This window comes from Bufo bufo, chromosome 6 (genome assembly GCF_905171765.1).
Source record: "Bufo bufo chromosome 6, aBufBuf1.1, whole genome shotgun sequence".
Lineage (NCBI taxonomy): Eukaryota > Metazoa > Chordata > Amphibia > Anura > Bufonidae > Bufo > Bufo bufo.
Genome location: NC_053394.1, coordinates 272,023,118 through 272,040,372, shown reverse-complemented (window position 1 = coordinate 272,040,372; position 17,255 = coordinate 272,023,118). Strand labels below are relative to the sequence as shown.

The 17,255-nt window shown below is 44.0% G+C and overlaps 1 protein-coding gene and 1 long non-coding RNA gene across 2 annotated transcripts in view; one reads left to right on the top strand and one right to left on the bottom strand.

Annotated features, from left to right (window-relative positions):
* NPFFR1 (neuropeptide FF receptor 1) overlaps window positions 1–17,255 on the bottom strand; it is a 553,553-nt gene that overhangs the window by 481,899 nt on the left and 54,399 nt on the right. The window lies entirely within an intron of this gene.
* Window positions 5,261–14,101, top strand: LOC121005117. Its single transcript, XR_005779872.1, has 3 exons — window positions 5,261–5,270; window positions 13,340–13,342; window positions 13,963–14,101. It is a non-coding gene; the product is annotated as an uncharacterized LOC121005117 (long non-coding RNA).

Below are 17,255 nucleotides of genomic sequence, written 5' to 3'. Positions count from 1 at the left end.
TTCTCTTTTTTTGTGGGATGAGGTGACTGTTTTATTGGTCCCATTTTGTTTGATATACACCTTTTTGATCGCTTGGTGTTGCACTTTTTGTGATGTAAGGTGACAAAAATGGCTTTTTTTACACAGTTTTTTTTTTATGGTGTTTATCGGACAGGGTCTATTATGTGATATATTTATAGAGACGGTCGTTACGGACGCGGTGATACATAATATGTGTATTTTTTTTTTTCATTTTTTATCGGAAAAGGTAATTTATTTTTTTTATTGAAATTTTTACTTTTATTATTTTCACTTTTTTTTTTTTATCAAGTCCCTCTTGGATCTTGAAGATCCAGCGGGGCTGATGGCTGTACTATACTTTGCAATGCTCTTGCATTGCAAAGTATAATACTATCAGATGTCCTGTAGGTGGCAACACTGGATGCTTTTGCAAAGCGTCCGGTTGCCATGGCAACCATCGGGCGCTGCCGTCGCAGCGCGGCAGCCCCGATGGTTGAGAGAGGGAGCCCCCTCCCTCTATTAACCCTATGGATGCCGTTGCCGCAGCATCTAAGGGGTTACAGCAGAGTGTCAGCATAGAGCTGACACTCGCTGCTGATGGCGGCGGATCAGGAATGGATCCGCCGCCATCAAACACAGCAGGGGGACCGCACCGCATCAGGGGCAGAGGGCAGGGGGCCGCGCTGGAAAGGGGGAGGGGGAAGGTACGGCCAGCATTGAGGCAGCACAAATGGGGGCAGGAGGAATGTATGGGGCGGGGAGGGGGCGGACCGCATCAGGGCAGGCTGCATGAATATGGATGGGAGCGGGGGGAACTGCATCAGGGGCAGGCGGGGACAAGGGGGGGCTTGGAGGCGCACAGGAATGGGGAACAGATCGGGGGGCACAGATCAGGGGGCACGAGGACACTACCTGATTTCAGGCTCTGATCTGCACTCTGCCTCGAACAGGCATTTTTTCACTGCCGCGATCCGATTGGTTAGTCTGCATAGACTAACCAATCAGATTGATTGCCGGCAAGGGGCCACTCTGATTGGTCCCTTGCCGGCATTACTGCACTGTATGCTGTCCGTGACAGCAGCAGGACAGGGGCAGAAGCTTTAATCCAAGTGCTTTGCAGTGCTTGGATTAAAGAGCTGCCTGACGTATATACACATGCTATTTGCACGGGGCATGTGCAAATAGCGCGTATATAGACTGATTGCGTATATAGACTGATATAGACGGGAAGGGGTTAAATATCCCTCCACAGATCACATGACACTGCTGAGATCACACCCAATCTTTACCCTCAGACCAGGGAAGCACAGGTGAGGGCTGAGAGTATGCAGAGGAAGGAACCTCCCACCACATGTCCAAGTCAGGAGACATGACAACAGAGGCTCCCTGGCAACAGTTGATGCTAGGGGTTCCTGCGTCCCGAGACCCCTGACCAGCGTCAGCACTGCACGTCTCCCAGCAGTACCAAGATCCAGAGTGAATCTCACAGAGTGACGCGCATGCGTAAAACATGAATCTTTACTAGCTCCGCCCTCGTTCAACACTATTTAGAAGTGGACTATATAACTAGAGATGAGAAAATGTTTAAAAAAATCTAATCGCCGATTTTCCGGGAAAAATTTGGTTCGATCCAAATAAATTTGCAGCGAATTACGTTAAAAAACTGCTATTTCCTGTCTGCTGAGAGCCTTTATAGTGGTGTAGAACACTATGCCTTGTAGTAATATGCATAGGGAGTCTGCTTTGGTAGTGAAATAATACTGTGAGTCCATATGACAGGTGTCGCTCTTAGAATCACTGCACACTGCACTTATTTGGGCGGTCACAGCGCCAAAACTGACCAAATAACTCAAGTATGAACTCAGCCTTACAGGTCGATGTTAGCGCCAAGAAGAAGCGCACTCCTTTTACACAGTCGTCAGCTGATTCCACATAGATGTCCACAGAACCTGTTCTATTAAACGCTTAAACAAGTAGAGCCCCCCTACAGAGTGGAGAGGGTGTCAGCATTAAGTTTGTGTTGACGTCACTGATTCATTTTCCCCATTCTCTGATCCGTCAGAACAATTACCCAGAAAAAACGGATCCTGTCTGTGGAGCATACGCCTTCACACGGTCAGCATTTGTTTTGCTGGATCTAAAACAGAGATGACACGTGAATGAAATATTTGCATGTCTTCTATGTTTTCTACCCACTCCTGCTTTTGGCTACCAAATCATAAGCCAGTACTGATGGGACCATACAGGCCTTAACTCCTTAAGGACACAGCCTTATTTCACCTTAAGGACCAGGCCATTTTTTTCCAAATCTAACCAGTGTCACTTTAACCTCTTCAGGACACATGACGTACCGGTACGGCATGTTGTCCTGGTACTTAAGGACACGATCGAAACCTGGTGCCTGCTTAAATCATTGAGCAGGCACCTTGGCTAAATGCGCAGGGGGGTCCTGTGACCCCCCAGTGTCGGCGATCGCTGCAAACCGCAGTTCAATTCAGACCTGCGGTTTGCGGCTTTTACCTGCGGTTGCGGAGGTGATCGGAGATGCCATCGGGTCCCCATGCGGCTGTAGGGGGGACCCGATGGCATGGAAAGCAGTGCGATGCCTTCCGGTGACGAGCCTGTGAGATCCAGCCCCCTGGATCTCACAGGCAGGAAGCTGTATAAGTAATACACACAGTATTACTCATACAGCCAATGCATTCTAATACAGAAGTATTAGAATGCATTGTAAAGGGATTAGACCCCCAAAAGTTGAAGTCCCAAAGTGGGACAAAAAAAAAGTTTCCCCCCCAAAAAATTTCAAGTTTCAAGTAAAAATAAACAAAAAAACGTAATTTTCACCAAATAAAGTAAAAAAAATATTGGTAAAGAATAGGGAAAAAAAAAAAAGTATACATATTAGGTATCGCCGCATCCGTATCGACCGGCTCTATAAACATATCACATGACCTAACCCCTCAGATGAACACTGTAAAAAATTAAAACTGTGCTAAATAAACAATTTTTTTGTCACCTTACATCACAAAAAGTACAGCAGCAAGTGATCAAAAAGGCTTTTGCCCACCACAATAGTACCAATATAACCGTCACCTCATCCCACAAAAATTGAACCCCTACCTGAGACAATCGCCCAAAAAAAAAAAAAAATATGGCTCAGAATATGGAGACACTAAAACATCATTTTTTTGTTTTAAAAAACCTGTTGTTGTGTAAAACTTACATAAATAAAAAAAATAGTATACATATTAGGTATCGCCGCATCGGTATCGACCGGCTCTATAAAAATATCACATGACCTAACCCCTCAGATGAATACCGTAAAAAAAAAAAACTGTGCTAAATAAACCATTTTTTGTCACCTTACATCACAAAAAGTGTAATAGCAAGCGATCAAAAAGTCACACGCACCCCAAAATAGTGCCAATCAAACTGTCATCTCATCCCGCAAAAATCATACACTACCCAAGATAATCGCCCCCAAAAACTGAAAAAATTATGGCTCTCAGACTATGGAAACACTAAAACATGATTTTTTTTGTTTCAAAAAAGAAATCATTGTGTAAAACTTACATAAATAAAAAAAAAGTATACATATTAAGTATCACCGTGTCCGTGACAACCTGGTCTATAAAAATACCACATGATCTAACCTGTCAGATGAATGTTGTAAATAACAAAAAATAAAAACTGTGTCAAAACAGCTATTTCTTGTTACCTTGCCTCACAAAAAGTGTAATATAGAGCAACCAAAAATCATATGTACCCTAAACTAGTACTAACAAAACTTCCACCCTATCCTGTAGTTTCTAAAATCGGGTAACTTTTTTGGCGTTTCTACTCTAGGGATGCATCAGGGGGGCTTCTTAAGGGACATGCGTTAAAGTGAAGAACCGCGCTGCCTAAACAAGGAATTTTTTCCACCGTGCTATAAGCCCACCGAGTTGATACAGGATAACAGTGCTTCCCAGCTCTGGATTCCAAACGCACCTCCTGGATTCCTCTGCAGGGCACCAAAAAATCACACCATAGTGAAGCACTTCAAATGCAGGTATAAAAAACTTGTAGTTTATTATACTCACAAACGAGCTAAAATATATAGCATATATAAAATCCTGGTAGTTACACTCCGCTGCCCGACCCGGGTTTCGCACTCAAGCTTCGTCAGGGGCGAAATCTATGGACATTGGGAGGCATGTCCTTTTAAACCCCCCACCCCCTCCCCTACTCTCCATCACAATATGGCACAATATAAAACAAAATACAAAATGCAAAACACTTCAGCAATCATCTGACCCACCCTCTTATTTCAACCCATAAAATCCACAATAAGATCCACAGTAAAAGACAAAAAATTACTCCTTCGTTTCTATTAATACCAATGTATCCACATTTTTCATTCATAAACCGGTCACATGTTGCGATCAGCCAATCTGAAGTTTACAACCCCATTCATTCAGCACACACCCTCCTCCAACAGGTGCAAGGAGTATCCTCATCGAGCGTCAACATTCATCTTTTTATTCAACATAATGGCTCCAGTATATTTAGTCTTATTTTCTCACATGATGTTATGTATCCCTGTTGGATCCCTTTCACAGGATGGATACTACAATCATACCAAACATGATTTTATATCAAACTCTGCATTTAACCCTTTTGGTTGCAGTGTGTTTAGTTAGTATATCCACTCGACTTCCCTGCGATTTATCTGCCCTACCGCATCCCCCCCACGCCAGTGTGTTTTGACCACTTCGATTCCTGCAAATATTAATCCTTTTGGGTTCTTTTCATGACACATTTTAAAATGCAGTGAAACACTATGTGTGGTTAAACCTTTTTTTATGTTTCTAATGTGCTCTTGAATGCGCACTTTTAATTTTCGTAAAGTGCGCCCCACATATTGAAGCCCACACGGGCATTCCAGCAGATATATGACCCCTTCATTTTCACAGGTGCAGCTTCCTTTTAGTTTGAATATTTGTCCATTGCTGTCGGATTTAACGCTCTCAATGGATTGGACCCTATTGAGAGAGCTTCTATTTTTACAAGCCAAACAGAAACTGCACCATGTGAATTTGCTCATTCCATTTTTTGTCCTCACTGGCGGTATTCCACTATGAACAAGGTGAGTTGCTATATTAGGAGCTTTCTTAAAAATAATATCAGGATGAGCTGGTACATCTTTACCAATGACTGGATCATTTTTTAGGACAGACCAATTTTTCTTTATTGCGTTCTTAATAAAACCTACATCAGTGCTGTATTGTGTCAGAAAGGCGTATCAAAAATCCTTCTTATTTTTTTCTTCTTTGTGACCAATTTTGACCATTCTATTTTCCTCAATCTTTATCCTACAATCTTCTAGTGTAGGATAAAGATTGAGGAAAATAAAATGGTTTTGAATACCTTGAGGGGTGTAGTTTCTAGAATGGGTTTTTTGGGTGGTTTCTATTATGTAAGCCTCGTAAAGTGACTTCAGACCTGAACTGGTCCCTAAAAATTGGGTTATTGAAAATTTCTGAAAAATTTCAAGATTTGCTTCTGAACTTCTAAGCCTTGTAACATCCCCAAAAAATAAAAAAATAATTCCCAAAATGATCCAAACATGAAGTAGACATATGGGGAATGTAAAGTAATAACTATTTTTGGAGGTATTACAATGTATTATAGAAGTAGAGAAATTGAAACTTGGAAATTTGCAATTTTTTACAAATTTTTGGTAAATTTTATAAATAAAAAATAATAATTTTTACTTCATTTTACCAGTGTCATGAAGTACAATATGTGACGAATAAACAATCTCAAAATGGCATAGATAAGTCAAAGTGTTTTAAAGTTATCACCACTTAAAGTGACAATTGCAAAAAATAGCCTGGTCCTTAAAGAGGACCTTTCACTAGAATAAAACATCTAAACTAACTATACAGACATGTAGAGCGGCGCCCAGGGATCTCCCTGAACTTACTGCTATACCTGGGCGCCGCTCCGTTCTCCCGTTATAGCCTCCGGTATCTTCATAGTTAGGCTCCACCCATGGGAACCTTCCGGGGTCTCCTTCTCCCAGGCTGTAGCGCTGGCCAATTGCAGCAAATACTGACTCTTTGCATAAGGCCTCCTGCACACGACCGTTGTGTGCACCTGTGGCCGTTGTGCCGTTTTCCGTTTTTTTTCGCGGACCCATTGACTTTCAATGGGTCCGTGGAAAAATCGGAAAATGCACCGTTTTGCAGCCGCATCCGTGATCCGTGTTTCCTGGCCGTGAAAAAAATATGACCTGTCCTATTTTTTTCACGGCCAACGGTTCACGGACCCATTCAAGTCAATGGGTCCGTGAAAGAACACGGATGCACACAAGATTGGCATCCGTGTCAGTGATCCGTGGCCGTAGGTTAATTTTTATACAGACGGATCAGAAGATCCGTCTGTATAAAAGCTTTTTCAAAGCTGAGTTTTCACTTCGTGAAAACTCAGAACCGACAGTATATTCTAACACAGAAGCGTTCCCATGGTGATGGGGACGCTTCTAGTTAGAATACACTACAAACTGTGTACAAGACTGCCCCCTGCTGCCTGGCAGCACCCGATCTCTTACAGGGGGCCGTGATCAGCACAATTAACCCCTTCAGGTGCGGCACCTGAAGGGGTTAATTGTGCTGATCACGGCCCCCTGTAAGAGATCAGGGCTGCCAGGCAGCAGGGGGCAGACCCTCCCCCCCCTCCCCAGTTTGAATATCATTGGTGGCCAGTGCGGCCCCCCCCTCTATTGTAATAATAGGTTGGTGGCACAGTGTGCGCCCCCCCCCTCCCTCCCTCTATTGTAATAATTCGTTGGTGGCACAGTGTGCGCCCCCCCCCTCCCTCCCTCTATTGTAATTATTCGTTGGTGGCACAGTGTGCGCCCCCCATCGGCCCCCCTCCCTCTATAGCATTAACAACATTGGTGGCCAGTGTGCGGCCTCCCATCTCCCCCCTCCCCCCCCCCATCATTGGTGGCAGCGGAGTTCCGATCGGAGTCCCAGTTTAATCGCTGGGGCTCCGATCGGTAACCATGGCAACCAGGACGCTACTACAGTCCTGGTTGCCATGGTTACTTAGCAATTGTACAATAGTAGAAGATTCATACTTACCGGCTGCTGCGATGTTCGTGTCCGGCAGGGAGCTCCACCTACTGGTAAGTGTCATTGCTAAATGAACTGTCACTTACCAGTAGGAGGAGCTCCCGGCCGGAAGTAGACATCGCAGCTCCCAGGTAAGTATGAATCTTTTACTATTGTTCTATTGCTAGTAACCCGCTGCCACCAATGATGGGGGGGGGGGGTCGGGGAGGAGATGGGAGGCCGCACACTGGCCACCAATGTTGTTAATGCTATAGAGGGAGGGGGGCCAATGGGGGGCGCACACTGGGCCACCAACGATTACAATAGAGGGAGGAAGGGGGGGGCGCACACTGTGCCACCAACGAATTATTACAATAAAGGGGGGGGGGCGCACACTGTGCCACCAAGGAATTATTACAATAGAGGGAGGAAGGGGGGGGGCCGCACTGGCCACCAATGATATTCAAACTGGGGAGGGGGGGGGTCTGCCCCCTGCTGCCTGGCAGCCCTGATCTCTTACAGGGGGATATGATAGCACAATTAACCCCTTCAGGTGCGGCACCTGAAGGGTTAATTGTGCTGATCACAGCCCCCTGTAAGAGATCGGATGCTGCTAGGCAGCAGGGGGCAGTCATGTACACAGTTTGTAGTATATTCTAACTAGAAGCGTCCCCATCACCATGGGAACGCCTCTGTGTTAGAATATACTGTCGGAAATGAGGTTTCACGATCTAACTCATATCCGACAGTATATTCTAACATAGAGGCGTTCCCATGGTGATGGGGACGCTTCAAGTTAAAATATACCATCGGATTGGAGAAAACTCCGATCCGATGGTATAAAAGGGACTTTACATTGAAAGTCAATGGGGACGGATCCGTTTGAAATGGCACCATATTGTGTCAACGTCAAACGGATCCGTCCCCATTGACTTGGCGGCCAGGCGGACACCAAAACGACTTTTTTTTCATGTCCGTGGATCCTCCAAAAATCAAGGAAGACCCACGGACGAAAAAACGGTCACGGATCACGGAAAAACGGGACCAGTTTTTGCGGACCGCAAAAAAATACGTTCGTGTGCAGGAGGCCTAAATGTCATGTAATTGTCGATAAAAGCCTTTGAAACTTATGAAGTGCGTGTAATTATATTTCACTACATCACAGAAACAACTGAAACAAAGATCTAAAAGCAGTTTAGCAGCAAACTTTGTGAAAACTAATATTTGTGTCATTCTCAAAACTTTTGGCCACGACTGTAGTTTCTTAGATGGTGTCACTTTTATGGAGTTTCTACTCTAGGGGTGCATCAGGGGGGCTCAAATGGGACATGGTGTAAATAAACCAGTCCAGCAAAATCTGCCTTTTTTACGACCCATATGTGGCCGTAAACTACTGTACGAGCACATGGTAGGGCGTAGAGGGAAAGGTGCGCTGTGTGGTTTTTGGAAGGCAGATTTTGCTGGACTGGTTTATTTACACCATGTCCCATTTGAAGCACCCCTGATGCACCCCTAGAGTAGAAACTCCATAAATGTGACCCCATTTTGGAAACTACGGGATAAGGTGTCAGTTTTGTTGGGACTATTTTTAGGATACATATGATTTTTGGTTTATCTATATTACATTTTTGTGAGGCAAGGTTACCAGAAATAGAAATTCTGAAATGTCCTCTCCATTTGCCAATAACTCTTGTGGAACACCTAAAGGGTTAACGATGTTTGTAAAATCAGTTTTGGATAACCTTGAGGGGTGTAGTTTCTTAGATGGGGTCGCTTTTATGGAGTTTTTACTCTAGGGGTGCATCAGGGGGGCTTCAAATGGGACATGGTGCCAAAAGAAAGGCCATCAAAATCTGCCTTCCAGAAACCATACGGCGTTCCTTTCCTTCTGCGCCCTGCCGTTTGGTCATACAGCAGTTTACGACCACATATGGGGTGTTTCTGTAAACTGCGGTATGAGGGTAATAAATATTACATTTTGTTTGGCTGTTAACCCATACTTTGTTATTGGAAAAAAACAAATTAAAATGGCACCGTTTTTATTTTTTACCGTGTTCATCTGAAGGATTGGGGGGGTATTTTTATAGAGCTTATTTTTACGGACGTGGCGATACCTAATACGTCTACTTTTTTTATTTATTTGTGTTTTACACTATATTATCTTTTTATAAAAAAAAATGAAAAAAACATTTTAGTATCTCCATAGCCTAAGAGTAATTTTTTTTTCGTTTCTAGCCGATTATCTTAGGTAGGGGCTCATTTTTTGCGGGATGAGAGGACGGTTTTATTGGAACTATTTTGGGGGGCATATGACTTTTTGATTGCATGCTATTACAATTTTTTTGATGTAAGGTGACAAAAAAAATACCTTTTTTTGCACCGTTTTTATTTTTTACCGTGTTCATCTGAGGGGTTGGGGGGTATTTTTATAGAGCAGATTCTTACAGACGCGGCGATACCTAATATGTCTACTTTTTATTTATTTATGATTTACACTATATTATCTTTTTATAAACAAAAAAAAATTTTTTGTCTCTCCATAGTCTGAGTAATTTTTTTTTACTTTTTAGCCGATTATCTTAGGGAGGGGCTCATTTTTTGCGGGATGAGAATTTTTTTTTTTTATTGTCACTATTTTGGGGGGCATATGACTTTTTGATTGCATGCTATTACAATTTTTGTAATGTAAGGTGACAAAAAAAATTGCTTTTTTTTGCACTGTTTTTATTTTTTATTTTTTACCGTGTTCACCTGAGGGGTTAGGGGGGGTATTTTTATAGAGCAGATTCGTACAGACGCGGCGATACCTAATATATCTACTTTTTATTTATGTTTTACACTATATTATCCTTTTATAAACAAAAAAATAATTTTTGTATCTCCATAGTCTAAGAGTCATTTTTTTTTAGTTTTTAGCCGATTATCTTAGGTAGGGGCTCATTTTGCGGGATGAAAAAACTGTTTTATTGGCACTATTTTGGGGGGCATATGACTTTTTGATCGCTTGCTATTACAATTTTTGTGATGTAAGGTGACAAAAAAAATACTTTTTTTTGCACCGTTTTTATTTTATTTTTTTGACCGTGTTCATCTGAGGGGTTAGGGGGGGTATTTTTATAGAGCAGATTATTACAGACGAGGCAATACCTAATATGTCTAATTTTTTAATTTATTTTAGTTTTACTAAATAATATTTTTGAAACATTTTTTTTTCAGCTTTAGTGTCTCAAGTCTGAGAACCAGTTTTTTATCCGATTGTCAGTGGCTAAATTGGGATATAAATTTAGTACTTCATGGAAGTGTGGTACTCCCTGAAGCAACCATCAATGCAGAGGCCCGGATGATCGGGGCACGTGTCACACTGAGTAGTGGTGTCCTTCCGTATCCCCCTCCTGCGACACACTCTGCACTTTTTTGGGGTCCGTCCCTTCTTTCCAGTATGGGGGACCACACCTGGAAAGTGTTGGCCAGGGACAATCCGGGCGCCTCCAGTTCCCAAGGTACTCCGGCTTTCTTTTTCCTGATCAGAAAAGATCAGGGCCTTGAGGACTGCCTCATAGAACTAGAGGAATTTCCCTGTGTTGCCAGCGCTCCAGGACAGCACAAAAGAGTTGTACAAGGCAACCTGTACCAAGTAGACCGCAACTTTTTTGTACCATGCCCGGGTTTTGTGCATGGCGTTATATGGCTTGAGGATTTGATCAGAAAGATAAACTCCTCCCATATACCGATTGTAGTCGACGATACAATCGGGCTTGAGGACCGTTGCCGCGGTACCTTGCACAGGGACAGGGGTGATGCCGTTACCATGAATTGTGGACAGTACAAGGACATCCCTTTTGTCTTTATATCTGACCAGCAACAGGTTTCCAGTGGTAAGGGCATGGGTCTCACCCCTGGGGATAGGTACCTGGAGGGGGTGGGCAGGGAGGCCGTGTTGATTGTTCCGCACGGTCCCACAAGCGGACATGGATCTGGCGGCGAGGGACTGGAACAAGGGGATACTAGTATAAAAGTTATCCACGTACAGGTGGTAACCCTAATCTAGCAGTTGGTGCATAAGGTCCCACACAAGTTTCCCACTAACACCCAGAGTGGGGGGACATTTTGGGGGTTCAATACGGGAATCTCGCCCCTCGTACACACGAAACTTGTAAGTGTACCCTGAGGTACTCTCACAAAGTTTGTACAGCTTCACGCCATACCTCGCCTGCTTAGAGGAACGCAATGAGAGACTCATCAACCGCGACCTCCCTTCCAGGTACGTAGGCCTGTACAAATTTGGCCCCAAAGTGATCGATGACCGGCCTAATTTTGTACAGGCGGTCATAGGCAGGATCACCTTGGGGGGGGACATGCTGCATTATCTGAATAATGCAGGCATTTCCGGATGACCTCAAACCGGGTACATGTCATGGCGGTACTGTAAAGTGGGGTCTGGTAGAGGACATCCCCACTCCAGTAATGCCGGACACTAGGTTTCTTGACTAGGCCCATGTGCAGCATGAGGCCCCAAAATGTCCTCATCTCGGCTGCACTGACCGTGGTCCAGCCACCGGGCCTAGCCAAAAAGTAGCCCGGGTGTTGAGCAACAAACTGTTGGGCGTACAGGTTTGTTTTCTCCACCATTAGATTTACAAAGTGGTCACTGAAAAAAAGACTAAAGTAGTCGTTTTCAGTGAAGCCCACTGTGGAAATCTGGATTCCTGGTTGGCCTACAAAATCAGGAATCACGGGCTCAAAACGCTCTGGGGTACACCAGACAAGTTCACTGGCAGGGGGCTCCGGTGGATTTAACTGGTGGGCCGGAAAACTAGTACGAGCCCCAGAGATGCTCGTACTAGGGTGGGCCACAGGATCCCTAGCATGGCGGTCCCCTTGCTCCGCCTGGTGGCGTCTCCGCTGCCTTAGGGGCTCGTCATCATCGCTAGATGATGAGGAGGACGCGGATGACAACAGGAAAGTGGGGTCATCCTCGTCCTCACTAGGACTCTCGGACTCGGAGGCAAGCTAGGCGTATGCCTCCTCGGCAGAGAACATCCGGCGGGCCATAGGGGAGTGTGTGTCTGCATGTGTGTGTGCGTGCGTGTAAATCCTTATTCAGTGTGCGTGTGTGTGGGGGCACGGATGTTCGCAGACTCATCCTAAACCTAACAGACAAAAAAAAAAGACTCACAGGACACCCCGGCGCATTGTCCCCAGGTGCCTGCTCAATGATTTGAGCAGACACCGGGTTCCGGTCACCGCCCGCCGTGAGGCGGTGATCAGAAAGAGGTTAAAGCTGCTACACAGACAGGATCCGTTGTGCGTCTCGTTTTTCCTTCCTTCTGACAGATCAGAAGAAGAGTCAAATAAATGATGATGTCAGCCAAGCCGAAAGCCAAAATAGTGGACCATTCATGGAGTGGGGAGGGTGGGAACAGCATGAGAAGCCCACAGAATGGACCTATGACTTAGTAGTGAGGTGAAAGCAGCATGAGGAGACCACAGAGTGGCACAATGACAGAGTCTGGAGGTGGCAGCAGCATGAGGAGACCACAGAGCCGCACAATGACAGAGTCTGGAGGCGGCGACAGCACCAGCAGCATCAGGGGAGGCCACAGAGCGGCACAATGACAGAGTCTGGAGGTGGCAGCAGCATCAGGAGGCCACAGAGTGGCAAGGTGACATACTGTGGAGGTGGGTGGCAATACCAGTAACCGCTGAAGATGGTGGGTGAAAGAAGGAGCACTTGGCATCAGATGTGTGGCATCAGGCGGGTAACAGCATCAGAATAGTAGCTGAGGCAGGTAGCCTGAAGAAAACTTTCTCTTTTGTCAAATTGTTGGTGTGGCACCATGGATGATCTAGTCTGATGCATCAGACATTGATGTGTTGAAATCCTGGCTGATTCACACCTGATTCATCTGTCCATTCATGCAGTGTCCCACTATGTGCTATATGTGGACACTATAAACTCTTGCTAAATGTCATATCAAATGTATTGGGGGGGGGGGGGCGGTAAAGTTAGTGTGGCTGATGCTAATGAAGAGATGAGGAAGTTAATGGAGGAGGTGGAAATTTGTATTTCCACCAAAATAATTAAAAAAAGATTTTAACCCATATAAGTGCAGCGCTTAATGCAGAATACAAGATTTTTTGTCCACCCAAATAATTTAAAAAAAGATTTTAACGCATATAAGTGCAGTGCTTAATGCTGAATACAAGATTTTTTTGTCCACCCAAATAATTTAAAAAAGATTGTACCGCCTATAAGTGCAATGCTTAAAGGGATTCTGTCACCTCCCCTAACCGAAAATCCGATTTTAAAGCATTCATGTAGCACAGCTTACCTTGAATCGGCTGTGCTCTTTTATCTTGTAATCCGTCCAGTAGTTTATGATAAAAACGACTTTTATGTTTATGTAAATTAGCCCTGAAGGTGCCCAGAGGGGCGTTTTGTTAGCTTTAGTGTATCCAGTACCGCCCCTCTTACGGTGCCCAAAACGCCTTCCTTCCGACTGCCTAACCGCCCACAGCCTCTCATCCCTCTCCTCCCCCTCCCTCACGGCCGAACGAACTCTCATGCAGGCGCAGTACCCACTGAGGGCTGCGCCAGTGCGATCTGCAAGAGACTGAGGGCAGGAGCTTCATCTTTGTCACTGGGCATGCGCCGAGCCCAGTGACGTCAGATGCTCGCTCTTCCCTCAGTCAGCCTGGTGAGGAAGCGCAGAGGATTGCCGATCGGCTGCTGCACCCTGCGTTTTCTCCAGCCTGTCTGCCAGAGTGAAGCCAGCCAGCGATTTCTTTCCCCACCCTCCCTCCTGGAAAGAAATCCTTATTTTTTTTGTAGAAAATAGGTATTATTATACGCAGGGTGCAGCAGCCGATCGGCAATCCTCTGCGCTTCCTCACCAGGCTGACTGAGGGAAGAGCGAGCATCTGACGTCACTGGGCTCGGCGCATGCCCAGTGACAAAGATGAAGCTCCTGCCCTCAGTCTCCTGCAGATCGCACTGGCGCAGCCCTCAGTGGGTACTGCGCCTGCGCGAGAGTTAGTTCGGCCGTGAGGGAGGGGGAGGAGAGGGATGAGAGGCTGTGGGCGGTTAGGCAGTCGGAAGGAAGGCGTTTTGGGCACCGTAAGAGGGGCGGTACTAGGCACACTAAAGCTAGCAAAACGCCCCTCTGGGCACCTTCAGGGATAATTTACATAAACATAAAAGTCATTTTTTATCATAAACTACTGGACGGATTACAAGATAAAAGAGCACAGCCGATTCAAGGTAAGCTGTGCTACATGAATGCTTTAAAATCGGATTTTCGGTTAGGGGAGGTGACAGAATCCCTTTAATGCCAATTACAAGATTTTTTTTCCACCGAAATAATTTAAAAAAGATTTTAAATGCATATAAGTGCAGCGCTTAATGCTGAATACAAAATTTTTTTTGTCCACCCAAATAATTAAAAAAAGGTTTTACCGCATATACAGTACAGACCAAAAGTTTGGACACATCTTCTCACTGAAAGAGTTTTCTTTATTTTCATGACTATGAAGGCATCAAAACTATGAATTAACACATGTGGAATTATATACATAACAAACAAGTGTGAAACAACTGAAAATATGTCATATTCTAGGTTCTTCAAAGTAGCCACCTTTTGCTTTGTTTACTGCTTTGCACACTCTTGGCATTCTCTTGATGAGCTTCAAGAGGTAGTCCCCTGAAATGATTTTCACTTCACAGGTGTGCCCTGTCAGGTTTAATAAGAGGGATTTCTTGCCTTATAAATGGGGTTGGGACCATCAGTTGCGTTGAGGAGAAGTCAGGTGGATACACAGCTGATAGTCCTGCTGAATAGACTGTTAGAATTTGTATTATCGCAAGAAAAAAGCAGCTAAGTAAAGAAAAACGAGTGGCCATCATTACTTTAAGAAATGAAGGTCAGTCAGTCAGCCGAAAAATTGGGAAAACTTTGAAAGTAAGGGCTATTTGATCATGAAGGAGAGTGATGGGGTGCTGCGCCAGATGACCTGGCCTCCACAGTCACCGGACCTGAACCCAATCAAGATGGTTTGGGGTGAGCTGGACCGCAGAGTGAAGGCAAAAGGGCCAACAAGTGCTAAGCATCTCTGGGAACTCCTTCAAGACTGTTTCAGGGGACTACCTCTTGAAGCTCATCAAGAGAATGCCAAGAGTGTGCAAAGCAGTAATCAAAGCAAAAGGTGGCTACTTTGAAGAACCTAGAATATGACATATTTTCAGTTGTTTCACACTTGTTTGTTATGTATATAATTCCACATGTGTTAATTCATAGTTTTGATGCCTTCATAGTCATGAAAATAAAGAAAACTATTTGAATGAAAAAGTGTGTCCAAACTTTTGGTCTGTACTGTAACTGCAGCGCTGAACGCTGAATACAATATTTTTTTTCCACTGAAATACATCCCAAAAGAGTTCACTGCATATAACTGCCGCGCTGAACGCCGAACTGGAACAGTGAACGCCGAGTATATTTTAATTTTTCCACATATATACTCCACTAAAGGCTTTTCAACAGAGGGTTATAGGCTGTTAGTTTAAAAAAAAAAAAAAACAACGGCGCCTGAGGCGGAGTGATCTGAAGTGAACGGGACATAGCGGAGCAATTAAGTCCGCGCTGGAAGAGGGAGACGCTGTCCTCGTGCGTTTTCTGTGCTGCAGAGAAGTCCCCGTAGTGTCCAGTAAGCAATACCGCAGATAGATGTGGGCTGGTGTGAATTAGTTCGCATTTTTGTGCAGGGTTAGTGCATAGTATATTCACCTGCATTGGTGCACCGCTATTATGGACGTCATCACGTAAGCACGCAGTGTGTGAAAATACTAAATTTCACTACGTCGTAATTCGGTCCATACCGCAAAAAGGACTTTCCCACATATAACTGCAGCGCTGAATGCTGAATATATCTTTATTTTTCTACTGAAATACCCCACTAAAGGCTTTACAAATATAACTGCAACAGTGAACGCTGAATATTTTTTTATTTTTCTACTGATATACATCAATAAAGGTTTTTCAAGATATAAGTGCACCAGAGAAAGGCGAATGTATATTTCTTTTTCTACTGCAATACGCCAGTAAAGGCTTTACCAGATATAACTGCAACAATGAAGTGAGAATATATTTTTCTTGTAGTACTGAAATACGCCCCTATACGCTTTTACCAGAAATAGCTTCAGAAGGGAACTGAGAATATATTTTCCTTGTTGGACTGAAATTGGCCACTATACGCTTTCACCAGAAAAAAATGAAAGATTGAAGTGCATATATATATATTTCTTGCAGTACTGAAATACGCCCTTATATGCTCCCCCCAGAAATAACTGTAACAGTGCAGTGCGTATATATTTTTCTTTTTTTACTAAAATACCCCCTATACGCTTTTAACAGAAATAACTGCAACAGTGCAGTGCGTATATATATATATATATATATATATATATATATATATATATATATATAATTCAGAAGTGACCTGAGAATATACATTTCTTGTTGGACTGAAATAGGCCACTATACGCTTTGACCGGAATTTTTTTTTAGTGAAGTGCATATATATTTTTCTTGTCGTACTGAAATACTCCCCTATATGCTTTCACCAGAAATAACTGCAGAAGTGAAATGCGTACAGTACAGACCAAAAGTTTGGACACACCTTCTCATTCAAAGAGTTTTCTTTATTTTCATGACTATGAAGGCATCAAAACTATGAATTAACACATGTGGAATTATATACATAACAAACAAGTGTGAAACAACTATAAGTAGCCACCTTTTGCTTTGATTACTGCTTTGACACTCTTGGCATTCTTGATGAGCTTCAAGAGGTAGTCCCCTGAAATGGTCTTCCAACAGTCTTGAAGGAGTTCCCAGAGATGCTTAGCACTTGTTGGCCCTTTTGCCTTCACTCTGCGGTCCAGCTCACCCCAAACCATCTCGATTGGGTTCAGGTCCGGTGACTGTGGAGGCCAGGTCATCTGGCGCAGCACCCCATCACTCTCCTTCATGATCAAATAGCCCTTACTTTCAAAGTTTTCCCAATTTTTCGGCTGACTGACTGACCTTAATTTCTTAAAGTAATGATGGCCACTCGTTTTTCTTTACTTAGCTGCTTTTTTTCTTGCCATAATACAAATTC